At 44.6% G+C, this 25853-nt stretch overlaps 1 protein-coding gene across 2 annotated transcripts in view; it reads right to left on the reverse strand.

Annotated features, from left to right (window-relative positions):
- TBC1D1 (TBC1 domain family member 1) overlaps positions 1–25853 on the reverse strand; it is a 203138-nt gene that overhangs the window by 96429 nt on the left and 80856 nt on the right. The gene's annotated exons all lie outside the window — the stretch shown is intronic.

Consider the following 25853-nt stretch of genomic DNA (forward strand, 5'->3'; position numbering starts at 1 on the left):
CGTGGGTGCAAAATACACAACTTTCACAGGGATGAGATGAGGAATCCTATATAATAAAAGCCTAATATTCTAAGTGTCCAGGCGTTCGTTCAACCGGTCGACCAGTCGCTATGACACACACTGACCACTAGGGGGCAGGCGCTCCAATTGGTATGTTAGCTTGCTGCTGGGGTCCGGCGGATCGGACTGGGTGAGACAGGCAGGACATGCCCTGGAGCCCTCCACGGCTCCTCCCTGGCCTAGTTGTGCACCAGTGGGGTCCCTCAGCCTGGCCTGCACCCTCTCACAATCTGGGACCCCTGGGGGATGTCAGAGAGACAGTTTTGGCCCAAACCCCACAGGCCAGGCCACCAGTGCAGGACTCCGTGCACCGGGCCTCTAGTAGTATTTATAAAGCACCTCTTAAATCTGAGGGGCTACTCTAGAAGATTCACATGCCCACACCCCACAAGGTTAAGTTAACTGGCCCACGGATGCACAGCCAACGTGGCTAGCCTTGGATTCAAACCCAGGTTGGTGCCAGTGCAAAGCCAAAGGTCCTCTCTGGAGAAGCCATCACCCCCGGAGAGTTTTGTCTCCAATGCAGCTCACCAAAACACTATGCAGAGACTCTAGATCTCGTGGCAATGTACCTGGGAAAGCTGTCCACAATAAATGGCTGGGGTGAGGATGGCAAGACTGAAATAATCTTACAAAACATTTCTTCAAATCATTTTCTTCAACAACAACTGACAATTTATTGCCGAGTCCTGTACTCCCTAATAATTGAATAGTATTAAGTGCAGAGCGTGGAGGTTTTAATCAAGGAGGAAGCAACCATGGCGGCATCACTATCACAGCAACACACTGGGGCTCCCGCTCACGGAGATGCCCAAGCCTTTAGGTTCAAGGTAAAGGCACGATCAGAGAATGAACCAAGTGCTCTCGTGTGCTACTGCGGTCCCGACTGCTACACCCTCTCCTCAGGAGCTTGGGACGAGATCCCTCAGGGTTCAGAGCAGCAGCAGACGGAGGCGGAGTCTGCGGCCGCGGTGGGTAGGTCTGTGCGATCAGCCACACACTAAACAAGACGGGCATGATTCAACCTCCCATAAGGAAGCGCCTACTTATTGTCATGACCTAACACCCAAAGCAATTTTTTCCCCTTTTTTTTCTGTTAGATAATTCGATTTAAAGTCCAATACCCATTGGCCCAATGTCTTTTTAAAAACATTATAGGGAAGGAAAAACAACAACAACACCTTTTCAATTTAGGTCAAAGATCAATATAATACAGAAAATGGAGGTGGTTTTAATAGATTTTAAAAGTATGCTTATATTCTGGGTTCATGACATAATCCCTTAAGGCTCAAAAGATTTTTTTTCCCTCTATATTTCATATCAAGCACATCTTAAAGACAATCTCTCTACCATAAATGATTATGATATGTCATTTCAAGGTATTTTATCATATAAAGAGTCAAAATAGCCCTAGCCAGTTTGGCTCAGTGGCTAGAGCGTCAGCCCGCAGAGTGAAGGGCCCCAGGTTCAATTCCGGTCAAGGACATGTACCTCGTTTGCAGGCTCGATCCCCAGCCCTGGTGGGGGTCCGTGCAGGAGGCAACCAATCGATGTGTCTCTCTCATATCGATGTGTCTCTGTCTATCTCTCCCCTTCCCTTCCACTCTTTCTTAAAATCAATGGGAAAATATCCTTGGGTGAGGATTAACAACAACAATAACAACAACAAAAAGTCAAAATACCTTTAAGGATATTTTAAAAATTGATTATGAAGTATAAAACCTAAATGATACTAAATAAGGTGAAATGTCAACAGACATCAAGCATCTGTCTGCACTATTTGCTTGTGCTGTAGCTCACTCTTCTAACACTAAGTAATTATACATCGCATGGAGGCCTCAAAATTGTTCATCAATATAAAAAAGGCAGGACAAAGAGAAGAAAGAGGTAGGGAGTCGAGGTTTCATTCACACCTTTGCCAACAAGTCACCACAAGACCTCAGCAACATCAGCCTCAGTTTCTCTCTTTGAAAAAAAAAATGCTTATTAAGATTTTTCAGTTAAAAGTTGTATCTGTGAAGTAAATAATAATGATGTTTTTCGAAGAAAAATAACCAACTTATGCAAGTCAGGAACCTTGTCACTTTTCTGAGCAAGTGTGTGGAATTATTTTATCAGGAGTCACATGAGTCTTCCCAATTACTAACCCTTCTCTCTGAACAGAACATTCAAAGCTTACTCAGTCTTTTGAGGTTTGTTAAAATTACTGACATTTCTGGCCCTAGCTGATTTGGCTCAGTGGATAGAATGTCAGCCTGAAGGGTCCTGGGTTCGATTCCGGTCAAGGGTACATGCCTAGGTTGCGGGCTCGACCCCCACTGGAGGGCATTCAGGAGGCAGCCAAACAATGATTCTCTCTCATCATTGATGTTTCTGTCTCTCTGTCCCTCTCCCTTTCTCTCTGAAGTCAATAAAAATATATTTTTTAAAAAAATATATATATATATAATTGACATGTCTACTAGTAGTATATGCTGGGTCACCCGGTGCATCTGGAGTGAGTAATGTGTCTTCCATTATGTATCAAAAGGGAGATAAAATGTGTGAAGCCACATGCGTTTATGGTGACTCGGTAATAAGTGGCACAGACACAGTAAGACACAAAGCAGAGAACTTGGTTGTTCCCGCACTTCGCAGGGGCAGAGGGGCTGTAAAGAGATCATTGTGCCTTGGCTGGGTTGAGCTGTGGAAGCTTTTCCAACCCCAATTTCTTCTACAATGCCATCAGGTTCCTAAAATGACATGTGGCAGTGGAAGACCAGGGCCCACCTCTCCCTGCTCTGGTGAGTCATGTGTAATGTGGGTAAAGGAGATAACTGGGGTTAGAAAAATCCCTGGGATCCTGGCCAGAAAAATATAACAATCTCAGGATATTTGAAGGTATACTGCCCAACATCATTTGAACAATGAATCATAAACAGTTAAAAATCTAATGTTAAAGATTACTATAAATCATTCGCGTATACTAGGAGACTATTTAAATTTTTTAAAAAATGGCTCCAAATGTGTGTAATTGTGTAAACCTCTATCCATTGTGTCGTTCCCTTCACCAGAACAGACCTGGGCGCTGCTTTCTGAAAAATGAACGCATAATGCCCACGTGTGAGGAAATCCTAAACTCTCCATTCTTTATAACTCTGTCCTCGACTCAACTGCACTGTTACTTGTTACATGTGACAACTGGGTCGTTCACGTCATTTATTTTCAAACATGTTTCCGGGTATGATGCGATGCCAGGAGGCAGGGATTCAGGGTGTGAGATGAATGAATGGGAGGGAAGGGAGTACCGAGTACTTGACATGGGGTCTGCTGGGAGCAGAATTCAGAACGAAGCACTGAAGATGGAGAGAAAGGATGAAAAAGAGATCCCGGAAGACTGAACCCAAAGGGCTTGGCGATCACCTGGGAGCAGGAGGTGAGCGTACCGAAGACTGCACGTAACCTGCAGAGCTCGGGCTTAGCCTTCTTGGCAGACGGTTGTGCCACTGGCCCAAGTCAGGAAAAGAGAGGAGAGGTGGGCCTGGGGGGACATCACAATGAGTTCTGCTTCTGTCCATGTTGAGTGAGACCAGGGGCCCTGAAGTAAAGGCCTGTGGTGGGCAGATACACAAATGGGCCTGGCCCCTCAGGCAGGAGACCTAGACTCGGAAGCCAACAGCTCATACACAGGAGGTAGCTCACACCTTGGAAAGAGAAAAAGGGAAAGTAAAGGAAGGGAGCAAAGATGGGACCTTGGGATAGACCCACATTTCAGGCAGAGAAGGGGGAGGGCAGGCAGGCAAGGATGATGTCAGAGGTGCCAGGAAGGCCAGCACTCCCACTTCCAGGAAGGGAGAGGAGGCGACAGACTACAGCAAGGGCCAAGCCAGGTCTCCTGGAGCTGGCAGCTGATAGAGATACGTACAAATAAGGGGGTGGGGGGTGGGGTGCCGACACTAACCCCCCAAAAGAAGCAAACTTACCTGAAAAATGCCTCAAGGTCAAACTTCAGTCTCTACAAGGACATACACTTCAAAGTTACAATATTTACAAACAGACCCTTGTAGGCAAATACGCTGAGGCCAGTGGAATATATTCCCACTGATACGATCTGGGTACTTTTAACAAAAATCTTTTTTTAGTTTAGTCACAGCAATAATGTCTACGTCATTTCTGACTGCAGATAAGCAGATAACGTAAATCAAAATTAACCAAAGCAAAGACAAGCATCTGAAAAACATTTCACTGGAATAAATTCAACAAGGGTTTGAAATTTGGTTTTATTTCCTTCTACATTGCAACGTGCAACAAAAAGGAATCATCAATAATAAAGCGGCCCAGTTTAGACATAAGAGTTTACTGAACTGCTCTCTGCTGATTTCTTTGAGTTTTATACTAAAGCTCCATTGTAAGGCAAATCTGCACTTACTTCACAACCCAAGCAAGTTTCTTTCTAATCCACATACCAACAAATGCACAGTATAGTACAAACTTTCAGCAGCGGGCTCAAGTGAATATTGTTCTTTATTAAGTAGCCAGAAAATGATACTCTAAGAGAGTCAGAAATGTTCATTTCTGTAAATAAAGTCCTTATCTGAACATTTGAGTCAACTTTCTTTTTAAGAACATAGGGATTTGAAAGGATTATAAACACACTGTGAGCTGTAATTGCATTCCATTACAAATAAATGGTAACAAATAGTAAATTAATCTAAAGAAGCCCATATTTTGTCCTTACAATGCTAGCATTTTTCCCTGTTATTTAACATTACATATTCCAAAACTGCAAAAATATGGCAGGCCACACTGTATGTACTCTGTCCCTTGGATGACAAGTTCTCTCCCTGCCAGGAGTTAAAACAAGCACTTCGAAGGAACGGCCTTGTGTTTTGATGTTGGTAATGGGCGATAATTTTTTATTTGTCGGTGATAAACAAAGTAAATGGGGGGGGGGGGAGGGTGGCTAAACTAAACCAAGTATTTCCTCACTCTGTCTTACATGCCTTGAATTCCATACAAAATGCTAAAGAAAGTTTCTTCTTACTAGTGCTCGGGACTCACGTTATTTAACGAGAATGACTCGCCTCTCTGACAGTATCTAGACAGGACACGTGTGAGCATTTATACCCAACAGTGCGGCTTGTTGAGATAAGATTCATCACAAAGATGTAAAGCTCATACGATGAAGAGGACGTGATTCCTCCCGTCCTTATGAGGCTTGCCGTGCGCGAGGTGAGAGACACGTCTAAATATGCGATTGTCAATATAACGACAGATGCTGGAACACAAACACGAGCCAGGCAGAGAATGAGCTGGAGACGGGGTCCTGAGTAGAGAGGTCTGTCTTGTCTACCAGCCCTGGCTACTACTAATGCCTCAACTCCTGCTTGGCCCTAACAGTTAGCCACAGGGTCGGACTACTATGTCACATCTTCCCAAAAGAGAGATCAGATGTGCTCATGAGCTGGCTGAGGAAGCGTCAGGCACAGAGGAAATGCTATTGACTGCGAGCCGCTAACACAGGGCCACACACACTCATTCACCGTATCTCTCAGCATGTGTTAAACAGCAGTAGTATTCTGCCTCGCTAGTTCTGAAATGGAAACTAGATAAACGCAGCTTTCAGACCACATGGAAAGAGCCTATGCAAACACAAAACCCAGTATCACACTCCAAAATAATCGTTTGAAACAACCTTTTGATCAAACCAACACATTTCTTCAAACATTTAAAACATTGAGACTAAAATCTAACAAAAGAAGTTATTTAATAGCTACAAGAGTAAATGAGAGAGAGTGGGAACAGGTAAGAAAGGAAATGAAAGAGTGAAAAAAGATATCACTGTAAGATTGCGAAATTATTTTACGTTTTCTAAAACAAGTCTGAAAAGTCAAAACACTTTGATTGGTTGCATAAATATTAACAGAAATCATGGAATAAACCATTGAAATGTTCAACCTGGGAACATAGTCCTCGAAGTCCAAGCCTTTCATTAGTGCAGGGGTCCTCAAACTACGGCCCGTGGGCCACATGCAAATACAAATATTGTATTTGTTCCCGTTTTGTTTTTTTACTTCAAAATAAGATATGTGCAGTGTGCATAGGAATTTGTTCATCGTCTTTTTTTAAACTATAGTCCGGCCCTCCAACGGTCTGAGGGACAGTGAACTGGCCCCCTGTTTAAAAAGTTTGAGGACCCCTGCATTAGTGTATTGACTCACAACTCAAATGTATTGATTGATTCATACTTCACAATTGCCAATATTTTTAAAAGTGAATGTCTAGCCCACCCCAGTGTAGACAAAGCAGCTGGCCTGGTGGCGGGCCCCGGTCCCTGCAGTTTTCAGAAGCTCCCACAGTTCCAATGGGCAGAACCCCGGATGTATCACCTGTCCTCTGTCATGCCCCGAGGTAAGGAATGCCACCTCCTCACCATCCCCCACACCATCACACCCCAAAATGATGGATTGATTATAGGCTGTGGCAGCACAGACGCAGACCAGCTGCAGACCATGCTCTCAGCAGAGGTGAACAAACTATCAAAGACAAAAACACGGCATCGCCACCCAGATATCTGATGATACGGGCACATCTGATTTGCAAATACATTCCCTGCATTTCAGAGGCCTCCGCTAATGAAATACCTAAGAGTGAATGCCTTATAAAAAAGGCTACTCTATCATTTTGATCAAAATTTACTTCAAAATAATCTCTCACTGATTAAGAAACACAAATACAATGAAATAGCAATTAATAATAGCCCAATATTAGTTATGTATGTTACAAAATCTATGAAAGGGGACCCTGGAGTCCCTTTCCTACAAGTCAGGGAATAAAAACACGTTTGGTTCCTTCTCCAGGATATACGCCATCGTCAGTCTCAAATTTGGTCACCGAGGGAGAGACCATCAGTGAAAGAATAGCTGGTCATACATACCATGTGTATTTATAAACAAAACAGTAAGATCAGCTAGAACATTGCACACCAATATTGTTTTGCTTCTACATAAAATCAACCAGGACCAAACATATTAAACTTATTAAAATTTATTTTCAAACTAATGAGTTACCCATGTGTTGTGTGTTCACACCCACATCAGTAATCTTAGGCACAAACTTTAGAGGAGGAGAATGTGGACCTTCTATGAGGCGGCACACACCGGAGTCTTTTTCACCTGTTCTCATTCATGCCCTAAAACAGTGATGGCGAACCTATGACACGCGTGTCAGAGGTGACACGCAAACTCATTTTTTTGGTTGATTTTTCTTTGTTAAATGGCATTTAAATATATAAAATAAATATCAAAAATATCAATCTTTGTTTTACTATGGTTGCAAATATCAAAAAATTTCTATATGTGACACGGCACCAGAGTTAAGTTAGGGTTTTTCAAAATGCTGACACGCCAAGCTCAAAAGGTTCGCCATCACTGCTCTAGGCCAAAGGGGCTGACTGCTCTGAGCTGAACTGGAAGGTCCATTGTTCTATGACCAAGACCTTTTGTGGGCAGGTTGCTACTGAGCAGAAGGGACAGAACAGAGGAACGCCTTGAGCCCTGCCTCCGACTCCCTTCCAGGAGTCAAGGTCAGGAGGCGGCCATGGCATCACTTGGCATGCAAGGGCCAACCTCACGAACCAAGGAGACCAAGTACTGATTGCTTTACCACTTCTCTATGCTCCAGCTCCCACTCAAACCCCAGCAGCAGAATGTCCCTGTTAGTCATCTCTTATTTCTAACACTAAGCTTAATACACGACCATGTAGAAGAAAGAAAAAAATATAGAAACATATAAAGTCACCCATAGTCCCAGCCCAGAAATATCCACAGTCAACAGTTTGCTAGTTCTTACATGTGGTTCTTTTGTACATTAAAAGGTCATTTCCTTTACAAAAAAACTGGAGGAGGGGGTCACAGTGCCCTGGAACTTACTCTTATCGCCATGGATGGGCCACAGCATTAACACGTCAACCCACATAGAACCACCTCACTCCTTTCTGATAAACACAGCAGCCATTTCATTCACTGCAAACACTGCACACAATGGGAATACCTTAAAGAAAAACAACCTTTTTAACCTATTCAGGATCTAATTCCACTTAACCGTACGCTAGTTGTCACAAACTCTGCTCACTGATAAGCCCTTTTGGCAAATGTGTGATGAGCATCCCAACCTTCGCATCAACTGCCTGCACCCCCAGTGACATTAGAATATGGAAGGTGCTTGTGTGCGTGTTGTGGGGCGGGAGGTAAGAAGGAGAAATCATGACCATGAACCCATAGTTGCTCACTAGACCGGAGAGAAATAGTCCATTAAGAGGGACATCCTGGAGCAGAAACTGAAACAGAATAACCTTGAAAAAGATGGAGATGAACTCTCGCTGCCCCTGGTTGCAACTATTAGGAGAAAGTCAGCCCTCAGCCCTGCCCCAGCTGACGCCACGAATCTTTCCACTGAGCTGACGGACCCTATTGGGGGAATTCTGCAGCTGCAACGCTGAAATAAACCCCCCATAAAGCCTAGCTGTTACCTTCACGTTTGCAGAGTAAGAAAAGGCCAGCCTCTGTGAAAGGAACAGTAACTGCGAAGCCCAAGCCACAGGGAGCAGCCCTGGGGTCTGAGCCCCAGGAGCGCTGAGACAGGGACATGTGAGCAAAGATGCCACCTGGGAAGTGAATCACCTAGACCTCGCTGCCCCCCGTGAAGCCAGGCGGACACACTGCCCGGTGGAGGCCTTCCCAAATTCCTTACCCACAAAGCCACATGCAAAATAAATGGCTCTAAACCACTAAAAAAATAAAGTAACAGTACCTAAAGGCAATGAACTAGTAATTATGCCAAATGTCTTTCAGCACAGAACTGCTAATCAATGACAAAAATGTCATCTATACCGGCCAGCAGCAGATAAGGCCAACCACTGAAAGATTTGACCACATTTCCAAATACCCTGTAGACAACAGAGCTCTCCCCCACCTCACCCCACCCCCCACTTTCCAGCAACACTACCCAGCTAAGCGTAGAAGCGCTGTGACTACACCGGAGCTGAGGCAGCAGAACACAAGGAGCCACGGGAGCAGAACGTGACCCCACCACGCAGGTCCACGCACGGCAAGAAGCTTCTGTGCACGTTCAGGACAGTCCGCAAACTTCAAAGCGCACACCACATGCTTGCGTGCCAGCTCCAAGAGAGGAGAATCACTGTCTGTTTTGCTCACGAACATAGTCCAAAGTGCCTAGGACAGTGCCTGGCACACAGCAAGATAAATCTGCTCGATGTGTGAATGGGTGCGGCTGAAAAGAAGACTTCAGCGATTTCAAGGTTTTCGGTGATGAGGAAGACACATCTCAAGTAGATTTGGGAAGGGAACCAGGATGAATCTGCAATATCCCCAACGCAACGCGCGTGCGAAGTATGCGTGCGACGAGTATTTGTAGAAGGAATGAGTGCTGTAAAAATAGTAAACCGGGAACACTGGGACTAGGTCCTTTTGGATTATAAGATTTTTGAGACAGCTGAAGATGGACCCCTCTAAGTGCCTAAGCTATTTTTATTTTAACCAGTTTTGGGTGGGAATGGGTTCTCTAAAGGCTATAGAGAATGTAGTTTAACCCTTTGTTGCGTGTGGTGAGCATACTTCACACCATGATCACAAGAGCTATTGAGGTTGGGTCAAATTGTGTGCTGCTGTGAGTTTGGGGCAACAGGCAAGACTGTATGGGATCTTAGGTTGAGAGACAGTATTTCAGCTTTTAATTATATGCCCCACATTCCTTCCAGTCCTCCCTAAGCACATGTTGGCATGCCCTCTCTCAAACACACCCCAGGACCAACACAGAGGCTCCCACGCTTTCTGTTCACATACCCCTCTGATGGACCCCCACGGACCCTTCTCAGAATAAGGTTTTTAAATGCAAAAACTAGAACACGGGGGAATACAACAGAACTTAATTATACTAAAAGAAAATTATCCAAATGATTATGACACAGTACTATGTGTTTATCACCATATTTAACAAGACCTAGAAGCAAGTGAAATAACTGCTGTGATTCAAAGTAATGGTGAGCGTTGGCAGCATTTTTAAGAAATGTCTAACAACCATAATGCAATAAAAAAAATAACTGAATTTATTGATGTTACCGTCACAGGAGCTGCTAATGCTCCTGGGTTTGAAAACTACATTCATAATTGAAGACGATGTTAAATTTCAGTAGGAAGTTAGTAAAAATGAAGATGCGATTTTTTTCCCCCATCCAATTTATGGACCCTCCCCCTGACTCCCATCCTCAGACCCCAGGACCAAAGGAAGCCAGGGAGCTGGGAGAACCAGCATCACTCACTCGAGGATAAGATCACCCCTGCCAGCCGTCATCTCTCTTGGGACCACAGTATGTACATACTGTATATATGAATAAGGCCACGGCGCCAGCCCTCCATTCCAAGGCAAACATAAAGCCAACTGAAATGGGAAAGCTGCCCCAGGAGCCACAGCCATCAAACTCTCCAAAGAGAAATTAAAATGGCATGATGCAGTCAATAAGAAAGAAAATTCCAACTGGGTAAAACTCAGGAGTCCATTAGTTAGAGTTATGGAATTAATTTCTACATAACACAAATGCTTCATCACTATATAATTACAACTCTTTTCAAATGTTATAAATAATCAATTTAATTTTGATGTGTGGGGTGTTTTTTTTTTCCTAGCTAGTCCTTGAATGTGATAATTTAGTCGAATATACAGATGAAAATTACTTTCAATCAACTCTCTATGATCCCTGCCAGTGGGAGAACAGGAAAAACAGAATAAATAAATACTTTTGCATCCTCATTTCAAGAAAGTGTTATTTGGGTTGCAGCTCACATTTGACAACAGCAAGCGAGCAGGGGAGCCTTGACTCTAGAATGTTCTTCCACTGACTCTCCACTAGCATCTGATTCTTCCAGATCCAGTTCAAACATCTCTGCTCCATCCCAGCTCCCCAGGCCCCATGCCTCTGGGTCATCCAGGTCCCAGCAGGGAGTGTGATTCCCACACCACCCTTGGGCTGGGGCGGGAGACTGTTGGATTCATTTCTGTGGGCCCCGCGGGCCTGCGTCAGGGTTTACTGAACACGCACTCCAGTGGGAGAGGCAAATAAATCGCAATTTTGTGTTTCTCCACCTTAAAGTGTAAAGTGAGTAAGGTAATGCTAATGCATCTCAATTTAAACATATTCACTTGAAAATACACCAAAGCACTGCAGGTAAATTCTGTAGATTACAATGAAAGAAACAAACAAAATGGCTGTATTTTCTTTTTTTATTTTTTTTTTATTTTTTTATTTTTTGTATTTTCTAACCTTACCTAATATTAGGTAGAGGAGGTGTGACACCAATATTTCACATACACACTGTTGGGGGGGAAGCTAAGCTTCTGACATTGGCACTTGAATCTAGTGACGTTAATACGGCATCCCAGGCCCCAATCGCCACTTATCAAAGCCAACTCTGTGCCGACACGTGCTTTCCACGGATTGTCTCACTGAATCCGCACACCAAGCCACTGAGGAAAAACCATTCTTTCCATTTTACACAAACACAGACCCCTCTGGACCACTGGGGTGCTGGGTACTGAGGTGTAGGTGAATGTGGCACCGTCTAGAAATGGATGCTTCACTACATAACATACAAAAGCCTTTAAATCATGAAAAACAATCTGAAAAATAAACATTACCTATGGAAACCAAAAACTTTAGATGACGGTCTAAAAGTGATATTCAAAAGACCGTCCTTTGCATTGGCACTTGCTTAAGACAAAAATGTGCAGCTTAAAGAATCAAACTTGTGGCCCTGGGCAGTGTGGTTCACTTGGCTCAGCAGCGTCCCATGCACCTGCAGGTTGCGGGCTCCATCCCTGGTGTGGGGCGTGCCAAAGGCAGCGGATTGATGGTTCTCTCTCTCTCTCCCCTTGCTTGTTTCCCTCTCTCTCTAAAAACCAATAACAAAATCTTTTAAAAAGTTAAAATTGTGATAATAGTAAGAACTAGTCTACTTTATGAACAGTTCAAACTTGAGTTTAGATAAACCATTAGCCTTGTGAATCAGACAAATACTCTTGTTGCTTCCCTGGAAATGCAGAAAAACGAATGTGATTCAAATTACTACATTTGTGAACACAGTACAGAACCATGTTGACAACATTAATTTTTTTTAAACACAAAATCATTTCTGGCATAGGGCTACCACCCACACACGCAGTGCCATTTTTCAAATTACTAAAAGCCAAACCTCTGTCTGCCTCCACCTCGCAGACAGAAAACCAGGAGGTGGACTCCACTGAGCCGAGTGTGGGCTGGCTCTCAGCCCCTACTTTGCCATTGGCTGGGTGGGTGACCTGTGCAACCGGCACCAACACAGTTCAGAGCAGCCCAGTCCCAGACCCCTCTCATCTGTGAGGTCCATGATCATTTCCCAGTGAGTGTTAAAAACGTAAACTTATTAATGCGTGACTGCCAGAATGAGTTCTGGTAGGCCTTAGCAACACAGTTGACCCTTGAACAACATGGGTTTGAACTGCGCAGGTTCACTTATACACAGACTTTTATTTCCATTAAATACTTGCACTGCTTTTAATCAGGAATTGGAAGTCCACAGTAGGAGAGGGCTGTCCCTATATAGGGGACCTGAGCATCCCCCAGATTTTGTTTTCTGCAAGGGATCCAGGCACCAATCCCCAATGGAGATTGAGGGGCAACTTAAGTTTTGGGGGAGTCAAAAATTATACGCAACCCAGCCGGTGTGGCTCGGTGGTTGAGCATCAACCTATGAGCCAGGAGGCCACAGTATAATTCCCAGTCAGGTTGCAGGCTCGATCCCCAGTAAGGGGTGTGCAGGAGGCAGCTGATCAATGATTCTCTTTCATCATTGATGTTTCTATCTTTCTCTCCCTCTCCCTTGCTCTCTGAAATCAATAAAAACATATTAAAAAACTAGATGCAGATTTTCAACTATGCAGGGGGTTAGTGACCCTAACCCACATGTTCAAGGGTGAACTGTACATCAGTCACTTACAGGTTTTAAGTACACCATACCTGCTTTTACAGCATTACCTACGTTTGTGAATAAAACCTGTCACACATGTTCAAGAATCCTGAACTTCAATCAGATCGGGAGCAGAAACAGGCCTTTTCTCTCATACCATTTCAGTGCTTTTCTTGAAATAAACTACCCTTGCCAAGTAGCTGTTCCTTTTCTTGATCAACAGGCAAGTCAGGACTTGGGCCAGTGCAGGGTATTAGTTAGAACTGGTCAGATCTATTTCCCACTTAACATATTTCATACTTTATGTAACACCAAGTGTAACAACAACACCATTATTCGCTGCTCCTCAGACGTTATACGTGTGAGATAACTTTGATAAATGTTTATAACATGCAATTGTATCCTAGCACATGACACCTCACAAGCAGGATTAAGTGGCAAATACCTTCTCCCTGCTTTTAGAGCAGGAAGGAATTGAAAGCAGTACACGAGGCAAAAATGGAACAGCATAAAACTGCACAGAATGAAGTTGTCCAAGTCTGAATTCATCACCCGTGCCTAGCCCTCAGCTAGCATTTCTCTGGCTCCCTGACGTGCCTCCGCTTCTAGTGTGTAAGAAAGAAAGCGGGATCTTATACCAGCACCCAATCATCCCCCCCAGCCACCTTCTCCCTGGCTATGCACTCTGTCACGTTAAAGGGAATGAACTACGGTGCCCTTTTTATTTTGTTTTATTTTTCAGTTACAGTTTACATTCAATATTATTTTGTATTAGTTTCAGGTGTACAGCCTAGTGGTTAGACAACCATATACTTTACAAAGTGATCTCCCTGATATGACCAGTACCTACAATATCATTGACTAAACTACATTTAATAAATGTCACTCTTCATGTCACTGCCATTTAAAAAATTAGCTAATAGAATAAGAAGACAAACCACAAAAATCCAAACATCATGAACATGGTGATATATGTAAAGTATTATTAATTGCAAAAAAAAAACCCAAAAAAAACAAAAAAAAAACACCCACAAACAACAACACCCTCAGCCAGTAAGCATCCATGGGACAGACCCAGCTTGCCAGAAGTTCATGTGAAAAAGATTTAAGGATTTTGTTGACGATAAGCCCAGGATCATCCAGCAAAGTGACCTGGATACTCAAAAGAATGAAAAGGAATGCAAAGCCTCTGGCATGAGGAGAAATGCCAGCCTTAAGCTAAGCAATGGGGCACGGCCTCACAGTCCTGCCTGGTAAATCAGGCCTCAGAGGAAGTTCCGTTCTTGCTTTCAGGAGACTTTAAAGGCTGCAGCAGTGAGAGTCCCTGGGTGGAGACTGGGGAGAGGAGCTCAGGGGTTCGGCCTGGGAAGGAAGGCAGGACACAGGTCATTGCCTGCGCACACCTGTCACAGGGAAGAGGCGTGAGCACGCGCTCATAACTGGGAGGAAAGAAGGTGAGACAGGAAGTGAGAAGGATTTCTGCTCGGAGTATAGAAATCTTTCCACTAGAACTACTGTCAGTACAATGGTGTGGACTTCTTAAGGAATGCTGAGCGTCCCTTGAGCAGAAGGTTCGAGAACAGGATGGACGGAGCATGTCCTCGCTGCTCAAAGTCAGACTTTTATTCCCCGAGTCCAGGGCTTTGTGTGCAGACAGACACAGGAAGAAACTGCAGTAGTTGAGCCACGGGACCGACTCTCCCTGCTCTGTGCCCCCTACTGGGGGGCGGAGGGAGAATGTGGGGAGAGGACAGAGGGTGACTTCATCTTCACAAGACCAGGTATTTTAAACCAGGAACATTCCTAGAGAACCAACACGAAACCAAGGCCAACAAGAGATAAAGACGGGCTCTGCCAGCCAAGGTCGGCCGCTGGGCGTGTTCTCAAAGCTTTGCTGTTTTTCCCCGGCCAAGGGCATGACCAAAGGCACGGCCAACGTGTGTGGAGAGGCCTCAGGGACTCCCTGAACTTCAGCTCTGATCTACCCTCAATTAATTCTAGTCAAGGAACAGGAATTCCACCCACCAAGTGGGAACTGTACTCTCCGAATCCTGCCGTTTTCAAAAGTAAGACTTCCTCTTGATGTACGAGGATAAGAGGAAAAGTAAAATAAAGATAAGCCCTAAGGGGAGGGGAGGAGCGAGGCCGTCTTAATACTGTGGTTCTCTCTCAGAAGGTGTTTAGTGAAAGGCACTCGCCCCCCAGACATCTCGGAGAGGATTCTGCTTTTTCTGTCTCTCTCCAGGGGTCGCATCCACTCCCCCAAGGCCAACAAATACCAATTTTTTAATTTTTTCACTCTTTTTTTCCTTCTTTACAACTGAATTTATTGGGGTTACATTGGTCAATAATTATCTCGGTTTCAAGTGTACAATTCTACACGACGTTATCTGCACAATACAAAGTCTACTCTCCTTCCAATGCTTTCTTAATCTACATCTTTAGCTCTGAATTCTTTCCTCAATTTGACTCAAATTTCCAACCACCTCTTTAAGAATCACAGACTTCAGGCACCTTGACCTTAAAATACCCAAATCCAGCTCATGCTCTTTGCCCTAAAACAGGCTTCTCTCCCTCCTCGTCTCCCAAATGCCTTCTAGGGAACTCGTTTTGAAACCTGGAAAGTGGCTTCTACTCTTCTCTCTCCTTACCCCATCTTTCCATCAGCTCTCTCACGATGAGCCCCAAACCTCAAGCACTGGTCTAGGTCTGTACTTAATTCAGCCACAGCAAGACCCCTGACCAAGCGCCCTGCCCCTGGCCTCTCCCAGTGTATCTACCCACCCAGCCCACGCTCCACTGACAGCCTCATCTTCTGAAACACAGCTCTGAGGGCCTCAGCCTGCCACTCACAAACATAGGGCTTCTCTCTCATCTCTTCCAAAACGCCAACACCCCAGCCCGACCTTCAGAATCCCCATCATCTCTTCCCTGTGAGTTTCCTATTCACCAACTGGGCATGGGGGCCGGGTCACTCCACTCCACTCAAACATACTCTGGGCTCCTGCTTCTTTGAATTTCCACCTCCATGCCTTTGCTCATGTAGCTGCTTCCATCCAAATGCTCTTTCTCAGCCCCTGGATGAGACCCTGGAACCTCTCCTTCAACCTATTCATTTTATCAGAAAACCCACCCATTCAGGGCTCTTTTTCTAGATCACACCAGATGCCCATGATTGCTTTTAACTGGGATGAAATATAGTCTTTGGTTTGAAATGTACTTATTAGGGCTAAAATGTTTAAACCCACTAAATTAAAAAAATAAAACAAAGCAGCAGCAGGTACCCACATTTCCAGTGACTTGGAGTTTCCTTGTAGACGCCCAGGTCTTGCTGGGCTTGCACTGTCAAGTTTAACAGCAGACAGGATGTGGGGGTGCGGGCTTTGGTGCCCATCCTGGGCTCTGCACAAAGGGCTCGAGAGCCCGTCCCCCACAGAGAGGGGCCAGGGAGTTCCACTGCCTGTTTATTCAATCAGGATTAAAGGAAAAAATTGCCAGAGACCTAAATAGACCCCAAATCTGCAGAGAGAGGGGCTCCAGGACACAGTAGGCCTTTCTTAACACCCATATCCAAACCACATGGCTAGCTCCCAACAGGAAAACAATGGTTTTGAGAAGGACGACGTTCAGTTCACGGTGTACCAACAGTCCTGACTATCCCGCTGATTCAAGCCAACAGTGAGGCTGTCAAGAGGGATTTTCTGCATTTGGAAGATTATTACTTCTATGTCCCAAATGGCTCCTCGGAGGTTTTGCATCTCCCTCAGCCCCCTCCACTGCAGGACTACCGTGTAAGTACCTCAGCACACCCCTGCCTGCCCCTCCATGAGGCAGCAACCGTGTCTTTCTCATCCTGGCACGTATGCCCCAAGTGCCCGGCTCAGAGGAGATGCACAATATCATGATCAACACTGAACTTGAAGGAGAAGCTGGCATTCTTGGCCAAGAATGTGGGAACTGTCATGAGGCTACTCTAAATGGTGTGGCAATTGCAAAACTACACAGAATTGCATGCTCTGGTGGTCTAGCACACTGAGGAATTTCCCCTGGGGAAAAGTTCTAGCCATCACCATCTCAGCTCGCTTAGAGGACAGAGAACTGGCGAAATCAGACTCTGGCATGATGTTCTTTCTGCTACATTAACATTGGGTGGTAGAACTGAAGGGCTGCCTTTACTGAAACTCCAGCATAACACAAATTCCTATGTATTATTACCTTCAAATATAGGAAGAGAACCCCTTCCCGTCACCTAGAAACTCAGAAAAACAGCTATTTTTGCCCAACCAGCATGGCTCAGTGGTTGAGCATTGACTTATGAACCAGGAGGTCACGGTTTGATTCCCGGTCAGGGCACATGCCCGGTTCCAGGCTTGATCCCAGTGTGGGGTGTGCAGTAGGCAGTCAATCAACGATTCTCTCTCATCTTTGATGCTTCTATCTCTCTCTCATTCTCCCTTCCTCTCTAAAATCAATAAAAATATTTTTTTTAAAAAAGAAATACAGCTATTTCTGGAACCATAAGAGGGTTGTGACCATAGTAAACGTATTAGCACTATTTCATGCCCATTATACAATTAATTTCTTAATAATCAATGTACAAGGAGCTTTTGGTTTGAATTTCTAAAGTCAAATTTTACAAATCCCTAATATTTTAACTTTGGAAACTTACACATATGAAAAAACAAAAGGCCTGACACAACAGAGACCATCACAATGGGCCTGTGCGAATGTCTCTAAGCAAATATGATCTCAAAGACCTCGCAGTGTGTGTTCACCTAAGGACCATTTCCTGTGGGTCCGCCCTGTGAACAAGACTTCCGCAAAATACCATTTGGTCAATTCTCTGCCTTCAGGGGCCTACAATTATGGACTCTGCTAAACAAATAAACTTCCTTCCTATTTTTAAAGTTTTCCAAAATTGGAGAATCTTCCTCTTTGGTGGCACAGTATTTCCTGGACTTTAATAGCCGTAGAAGCGAAGAGATGAAGAAGACTTCAGAAACAGTGGGGCAGCCGCTCCCTTTTAGGGAAGGGGAATTTGAGGCAGAGTGTAACCTTGGGCAAGGTCACAGAGCCTGCTGGTGGCAGAGGCCTGTGGATTCTCTCTGCCCCACTTTCCCCTTCATCTGATCTACAGTGCTTGTGGCCTGACAAAACATTTCGCTCTTGTTCTGTAATGCTGAACCAGGGCTTGTGCTTAATGCATGCAGAATGTGATAAAACAACAGAAGACTCTAAATATCATAGTGAGTATCAGGTGATGCAAAGACCTGTGGACTAAGTGTCAGAACACCTAAGCTGGGCTTTGGGAAAGAGACCTCACCTCTGGAGGGCTCCCTTTTCTTATCTTGAAACAAATAATAAATAAATGACAGAACTAAGAAACTGTAAAGGTCTTCTCTACCCCTAAATTCCACAATGACGATGGTGGTGGCCGCAATGTTGTTAGTGCTTCTCTGAGCCAGGCCTTGTTCCAAGTATGTTCCACAGCCTGGAGGATGGCTGTGGTCCCCACTTTGTGGGTGAACACATTCATGCCTAGAGAGAAGTGACTTGTTGGAGGTCATTTCTCCACTGGTAACAGGTGGAAAGAAGATGTGCCCCAGACCAATGGCTCCAGGGGCCCTCTGCCCCTTATCAGAGGTGGACAATCTAAGATGATGGGCCTGACTTGCAGTGATATTGACCTAGATTCCAAGCTGAAAAGAATCATAGCAATCATTCAACACAGGGTCCTCATTTCACAGAGCAAGGCCTGGGGCCCAGGGAGGCATAACTTGAGGAGAAGTCAAGAAATATACTGGAATCATATGTCTCTACTCCTACCACGTGGACAAGCTCTTCCTAAAGAGCACCTGACAGCTTACACTCACTCCCATCACTCATGTGACCCCCACACAGCGCTACCTCATAGGCAGCAGGGCAACGGTCATCATTCCCATGGCATCTGGCCAAGGCTCAACAGCACACTTGGGGCGAACCTGGGCTCCTGCCCACGCCTTTCACTTCCTGTCTGGCGGACTGCCACGGGCCGGAGAAAACGCCCACTGTGGTCGCATTCTCCGGAGAGCCTACTCAGAATAGACTCTTCACACTGGGAACATTTTCCAGAGAAGCTGAATAACTATGCAACATGGCTTCATGGTGCTGTGAAAAGAATACCAGCTAATACGTGAACACACCCGGAAGCTCCCAACTCAAGTAAATAAGAAAAGAGAAAACTCAGGTCTATGGTCCTCTCAAAACTGAACTCTTTCGGTCTATCCCAAGTGGCCCTAACCTCCCCACAGTCTTGACCTGTCTTCGATTTTCCTACCAGTGACTTTTCCACTGATTTCCTGTTTTCATTTCCCCCTAATTAAGAACATTATGAAATTCAGGGATTCCAATATGATTAGTTCTACTTCCCGTATCGCATCAATGTTGCACACCTATTTTTACTTACTTTTTTAAACCGGTATTTGTTAAAGAGTACACACCTTATAGTGCCTATAAAATTATGAAAAAAATATGAACTAATCTACTGTAAAGAATGGAAAATGAATGATTGCATGGAAGACTGGGAAAGTCATAAAGAGAGATTATAAAAGGGCAGAGGAAAATGTAGAGTGTCGGAAATGTGGTTTCAGAGTTGTTGGTATGCAAAATAATAATTAATAAATAAAAATACAGGAATAAACTCTGCTTTCACCGTGTCCCTTAGTTGGGTGGGTGTCATCCCGTGCACTGAAATGTTCTGGTTCAATTCCAGGTCAGTGCATAGCTCTTCTGCTAGGGTCCCCAGTAGGGGGTGTGCAGGAGGGAGCTGATGGATGTTTAACTCTCTCTCTTAATATTGTACACCTATTTTTAAAAGCAAGTTAGTTATTCATTTTATGACCCTCGCCTAAGGGAGAAAAGTTCCTTTGTGGGAAGGATATTTTTCAAAGTTTTGACCGCCCTGTCCCATATCCTGAACCTGTATTGTAATCCCTTTATTACAAAGATGGCATAGGTTCAACAGATAAAATGTAAATATAGAGCCAGACAGTTCAAGCTTGAATCTTAACAGCTCTGTTTCCTCACACTCCTTTTCCAAAAAATACAGGAGGCAGGAATAATACGATTGCTTACACAATTATTTGGAAGTTGACTACTCCCAACATAACGACTGGTACATATTAAGTGCGCCAAAACGTAATTATCTCTTTCTTCTCATCGTTATATTTACGCTAATGTAATTTTTCCTCCTGTTAAATCCTCTTTGCAGCAGCTGATGTTTTCTGCACAAACCCAATCTCCCAAATCAGAAGAGGAGAGATACATGAGACACTCCTACCCCACCTCCCACAGGCCACCCTCCTGGAAATGAGAACACTACGCGAAGACCGGAAGGCCACTGCAGCCCAACACTAGGAGCCACGCTGGACTCCGGCAACTCCCATTCTCTTCCATACTCGGGTCCTGGCTTCTTCCTGCCCGCAGATCACACAGCCAGCTAGGCCTCCCCGGCTCTTGGCACTGATGACACCTTCCCATGTCCGAGGATCTCCACCCATCCCCCCAACAGATGCCCAGCGTCAGGCTTCCTTTCTTTGCCTCTTCCTGGCAGGCACGTCAACCCACTCTGCAGTGCCATGTACAGAGGCAGGTGACCACATCAAGTATTCCAAAATACAATATATTGCTTGATAGACACACACACACTTTTGACTTTCATGACATACTTTAGAGACAAAGCACAAACAAGTGAGCAGGGCAACATTAACAAGATATGCAAAAACCAGGGGTCCAAGAACTTGGGTTTCAGTTCTGCCACAAACCAGCTGTGTGATTGTTCAAATGTAATTACTTCATTGCTCTAGATCTCCGTTTCCTCATGTAGAAAACAGACAGTGGAATTACACTCAAGATTACATTCTGGTTACAGCAAAATGACCACCACCAGGCTAACCACAACTATTGGTGTGTGTGTGTGTGTGTGTGTGTGTGTGTGTGTGCGCGCGCACGCGCGCACCCGCGCGCTGGGATGAAAGAAAGGGCCTTTCTTAACGCCAAATCTCCCTATATCTGGGTAATTCCTTTAGCCTGATGTGCCTTCCCTAAGGTTAAAAATCACTGGACTCAAAAACAAGGCAAACAGAGTTGGAAAGCAACACTGAATAATTCCAAAACACGCTGGAAAACTACCACTAGTATTTCTCATTCCTTTCCGCCATCTACATACTCCACCCATCAACTCAATCATCTTTCTCTTAAAGACCTAGCTCAGACCTCACCTCCTTCAAAGGTCTCCCCGGAAGCCCCAGCTGAGTGCCTCCCTCTGCATGCAGCTGTACTGTCACATTCAGTTCTCTTCCCGGTGCCTTCTCCCTGCTAGACAACAAACTGTGGGGCTGGGCCCAGGTCCTGCTCATCTCTGGGGCCACGGTGCTCAGAATCACACATGCACTAAGCCATTGACTTAAATCACAAATTCAACCATGTTTTAAACAATCTACATTCACTAATGTTCTTCACCATTTCCTAAGCACATTTTGACATTATTCAATTTTAAAACAGGATCTATCTTTTTAAGATAAATACAGAATATACTAAATGAGAAAACAGGCTCAGCAAACTTAACCAAAGTAAGTGAACAACGCCTGTGAGTTTAATCCCATTATAACACCTGACAGATGTAAAAATAATTTGCAGAAAAGGGACCAGAGTACATGAACACTAAAAGAAAATTTTTCCATTATGTCTTTCTTATAAACCTAACAAACAGTGCAGTAGACTGCTGGTTCATCACTCTTCCGAGAGTAAAATACAAGATAAGAGAAATAATGGGAAATTAGGGATACTTGTTTAGATTCACAAGTATACCCAATATAAAGTGTTGCTTTTCTGTTTTATAGATGTTCCTGAATGTCACTGTGTATTATAAAACAAAATTTTAAAGGACTAATTTATTATTTTTACTCATTATAAGTTAACAATCAAAAGAAAGGGGGGGGGGTACTCCACATCATATGTCATCAGGGAAATGCACATTAAAGCAACAATGAGACGCCACTACACGACTATTAGAATGGCCACAATCTGGAACCCTGACAAGGCCAAATGCAGGTGAGGGTATGGAGCAACCAGAACTCTCTCTCACTGCTGGTGGGAAGCAAATGTTATAGCCACTTTGGTAGGCAGCTTGACAGCTGATGTTCTTCTGAGAAAACTCAGGCTCCCATATTAGAAGAGAAGAGATACATTATACACTCCCACCCCATCTCCCACAGCTGCTGTGAAACCTATAACTGCTCTTTTAAAAAGTCTATTTAAAACTGCATGTATTCTTACTGTATGATCCAGCAACTGTGCTCCCTGGTATTTACCCAAAGGAGGTGAAAACCTGTGTCCACACAAAAAACTGCTCGCAGATGTTTACAGCCGCTTTATGCATAATTGTCAAAACTTGGAAGCAACTAAGATGTCCTTCTGTAGATGAATAGATAAACTTGGTCCGTCCAGGCAATGGAATACTATTCAGCACTAAAAAGTGAGCAATCAAGCCATGAAAAGACGCAAAAGAAACTTAAATGAACATTACTAAGTGAAAGCCAATCTGTAAAAGATATGTGCTTTACGATTCCAACTATATGAAATTCTGGAAAAGGCAAAATTATAAAGGTCAGTGGTTGCCAGGGGGTGAGGGGAGGAAGAGATGAGCAGGCAGAGCACAGAGGATTTTTAGGACTGTGGAGCTTTTTAGTATATATTATAGATACATATCATTATACATTTGTCCAAACACACAGAATATACAACATCAAGAATGAACTATAGACTTGGGTAATAATAATAATATGTCAGTGCAGGTTTATCAACTGTAACAAGCATACCCACATGGCTGGGGATATTGTTAACGGGGGAGGCTATGCAAGTGTGGGAACAAAGGATCTATGGGAAATCTCTGAACCTTCTGCTTAATTTTGCTGTGAAACCTATAATTGCTCTTTTTTAAAGTCTATTTTAAAATGAGGGGGGGGGGGCAATGAGTCTATTTATTTAATAATAATCTGATTCCTACTCTATTTTAGTATCCTAATGTTATTTGGGGTAAAGTTAAATATACTGAAAAAGAGGAAAGGCCAACAATGTATTTTTAAAATTCAATAAACTAAAGAGTTAATATGTAAAAAGTTCAAATTTTTTAAAAGATGCAAGCATACACAATCAGATCATCAAACCTCAGAGGGAAGGTAGGGGAGGGTGGGGGTAAAGGGAAGAGCTCAACCAAAGGACTTATATGCATGCATATAAGCCTAACCAATGGACACAGACACCAGGGGGATGAGGGCATGGAGGGGGGGTAGGGGGAGATAAGGACACATACGTAATACCTTAATCAATAAAGGGGGGGAAAAAGAGTACACAGTGTAAAATCTTCCTTCCACTCTTGTTCCCCAGACATTCAACTTCAAGGTTACTGTTGATTTTAAGTTTTTAAGTTTTACTTCATTAATTTCTACTGTTCTCCTCCCAGAAGATACAAGGAACAAACCTGAAATCATGGCATTTGTTTAAAAAAAAAAAAGCAGCTCCTGTGTCTAAAGGTAGCTGTAACAGAAAACACAGACAGTGAGAACTCTGCTACTCAAAGTGTGGTCCCCAGACCAGCAGCAGCAACATCGCCAGAGTACTTGTTGCAAATGCAGGACCTTGGGTTCCATCCCAGACCTTCTAAAGCAGAAGTACATTTGAACAAGATGCCCTAGTGATCTGTATGCACTGGCATAAAACACAATACCACCCCTGTGTTCATGGGGCTTACGGGCTAGGAGAGGAGATAAAATATTCAAATAACTATAACTCAAGGCCTCACACAGAATGGACGATGTGGCTACGAGAGTTTGGTCAAAGATCTGCTTTAGTCCCTACAGGGATCCCCACTGCCCCAGGATAAAATGCCAGCTCCTCTGAAGGCGTCTGCGTGCCACGTGCATCCTGGCCCCTGCTCACCTGGCCAGGCTCACCCTCTGTTACTCCCTACAGCGGACTCTCCTTCCAGCCTGACCAGCAGCCTGTACCTGAGGCTCCTCCCACGTGCTTGCAGGCCTTTCCCGCACTCTGCACGTGCTACTCCAACTGCCTGCCACCCTTGGGTGACTCCTCTTTGGCCACCTTCACGCGGGGCCAGAGCCTCCCTTCTCTCCCATGCCGCAGCCCAGCTGGCCGGTGGTCTAACCTCCCCTTGCAGAGGAGCTCCCGCAGGTCAGAGGACATGCCCTAGGGCTTATCTTCTACCCTGTGTAGCACAATTCATGGAATGAATGAATGAATGAATGAATGAGTGAGTAATCGGAGATGTTTCAGGGAAGGGGTGAAAGGTGGGGCGGAGGCACATATAGGCTAAGCTCAGTGTAGGGAGTGTGGAAAGCACACTAACGTTTGCTTTTTTTCCCTTTAGGAGATCTGCTCTGGGCTCGTGGGTTAGGTGGAGTTTCTATCCCTGCTTTTCTCCATTCTCTCTTAGCAAAACCTCCCTGGGCCCCCAAAGCCAAGAGGAACTACTACCACCGCCAGACAAAAATGCCCCACAGGTTCTCAGCTGAAATCTCACTCAGGGCCACACTAGCTTTGCTGAGCAGAGTCAGCAAATTTTTCAAATTCTAGGGATGGTTTAACTATGACGACAAGTTTTCCCTCTTTACTAAACTCAAACATCCACTAATTAAAAGTCATATAAGTCTACAGGAGGAGAAAAAAACTTTTAATAAATGATTTTTAATTAACCCATCACATAAAGCTAGGACACACCGACATGGGACTGACTTTAAGCAAGACAGAAGAATTGCTGCCTGAACGCTGGCTAGTCAGATCACACCTTACAGGAGGCTGCTGTGTGCTGTGCAAACAGAAAGGCGAGTCCAACTGATCTCAGGCACCCGAGGTGGGCCGCTCCAGTGTACAGAAAACCTCAGAGGTAAATAAATAAGCCCAGTGGCTGGGCACAGCTGCGTCTGAAAGCCGTGGTTAGGAGCAGCTGAACAACGGACATGCTGCGCTTGTACTCAACACAGAAGCAACTAGTTACCTGGCCATTTGCAGCAACCTCCGACAAACAAGACAGCGAAGCCACTGGGTCACATCATCTCCGAAGATAAAGAACGATGATGTATCCACTGGTGCTCCTTCCTTACTCCCCAAGTCCCAGCCACCACTCTCACCTCCTGCCCAAACCACAACAGTCTGCGCAGTCTCTCTGCTTCCAGGGCCTGATGTCACTCCCGTTCTTTCACACCCTCTAATGGCATCCATTGCACTGTAAAGAGAATCCAAACCTGTATGGTGCCTACAGAGCCTTAAATGGTCTGGCCCAGATTACCCCTCTGGGCTCAGGGTCTACCTGCCTGCTTCCTGCTGCTTCCACAGGCCCACCTGGTGCCACCTCCAGGCCTTGCAAGGTCCCTGCTGCTCCCTCTGCCGGGACCATGTTTAGTGCCCTCTTACCCACTCTGATGAAATGTCACCTCCTCGCCACCCCAGACCCCAGTCACTCCATCAAACTGCCTTGTTTACTGCCTAGCACTCACCACCATCTGAAACTACCTCGGTCATCTGTTAGCCTACTTCTCCTACCGGCTGTCCCTCCTGTCTAGCATTCGAGCTCCATAAAAACATGGACTAGGTCTGCCTTGCCCACTACTTAATCTCCAGTTCTTCAAACAGTACCTGACACATAGTTGGTGCTCCATAAATATCTGCATCAAAAACATTTTGTTAAATGATTTATTAAATGAATAATGGCTGCAAACCTATGTTTTAAGCAAGGCCAAA

Source organism: Myotis nattereri (genome assembly GCF_964212035.1).
Source record: "Myotis nattereri genome assembly, chromosome: 1".
Lineage (NCBI taxonomy): Eukaryota > Metazoa > Chordata > Mammalia > Chiroptera > Vespertilionidae > Myotis > Myotis nattereri.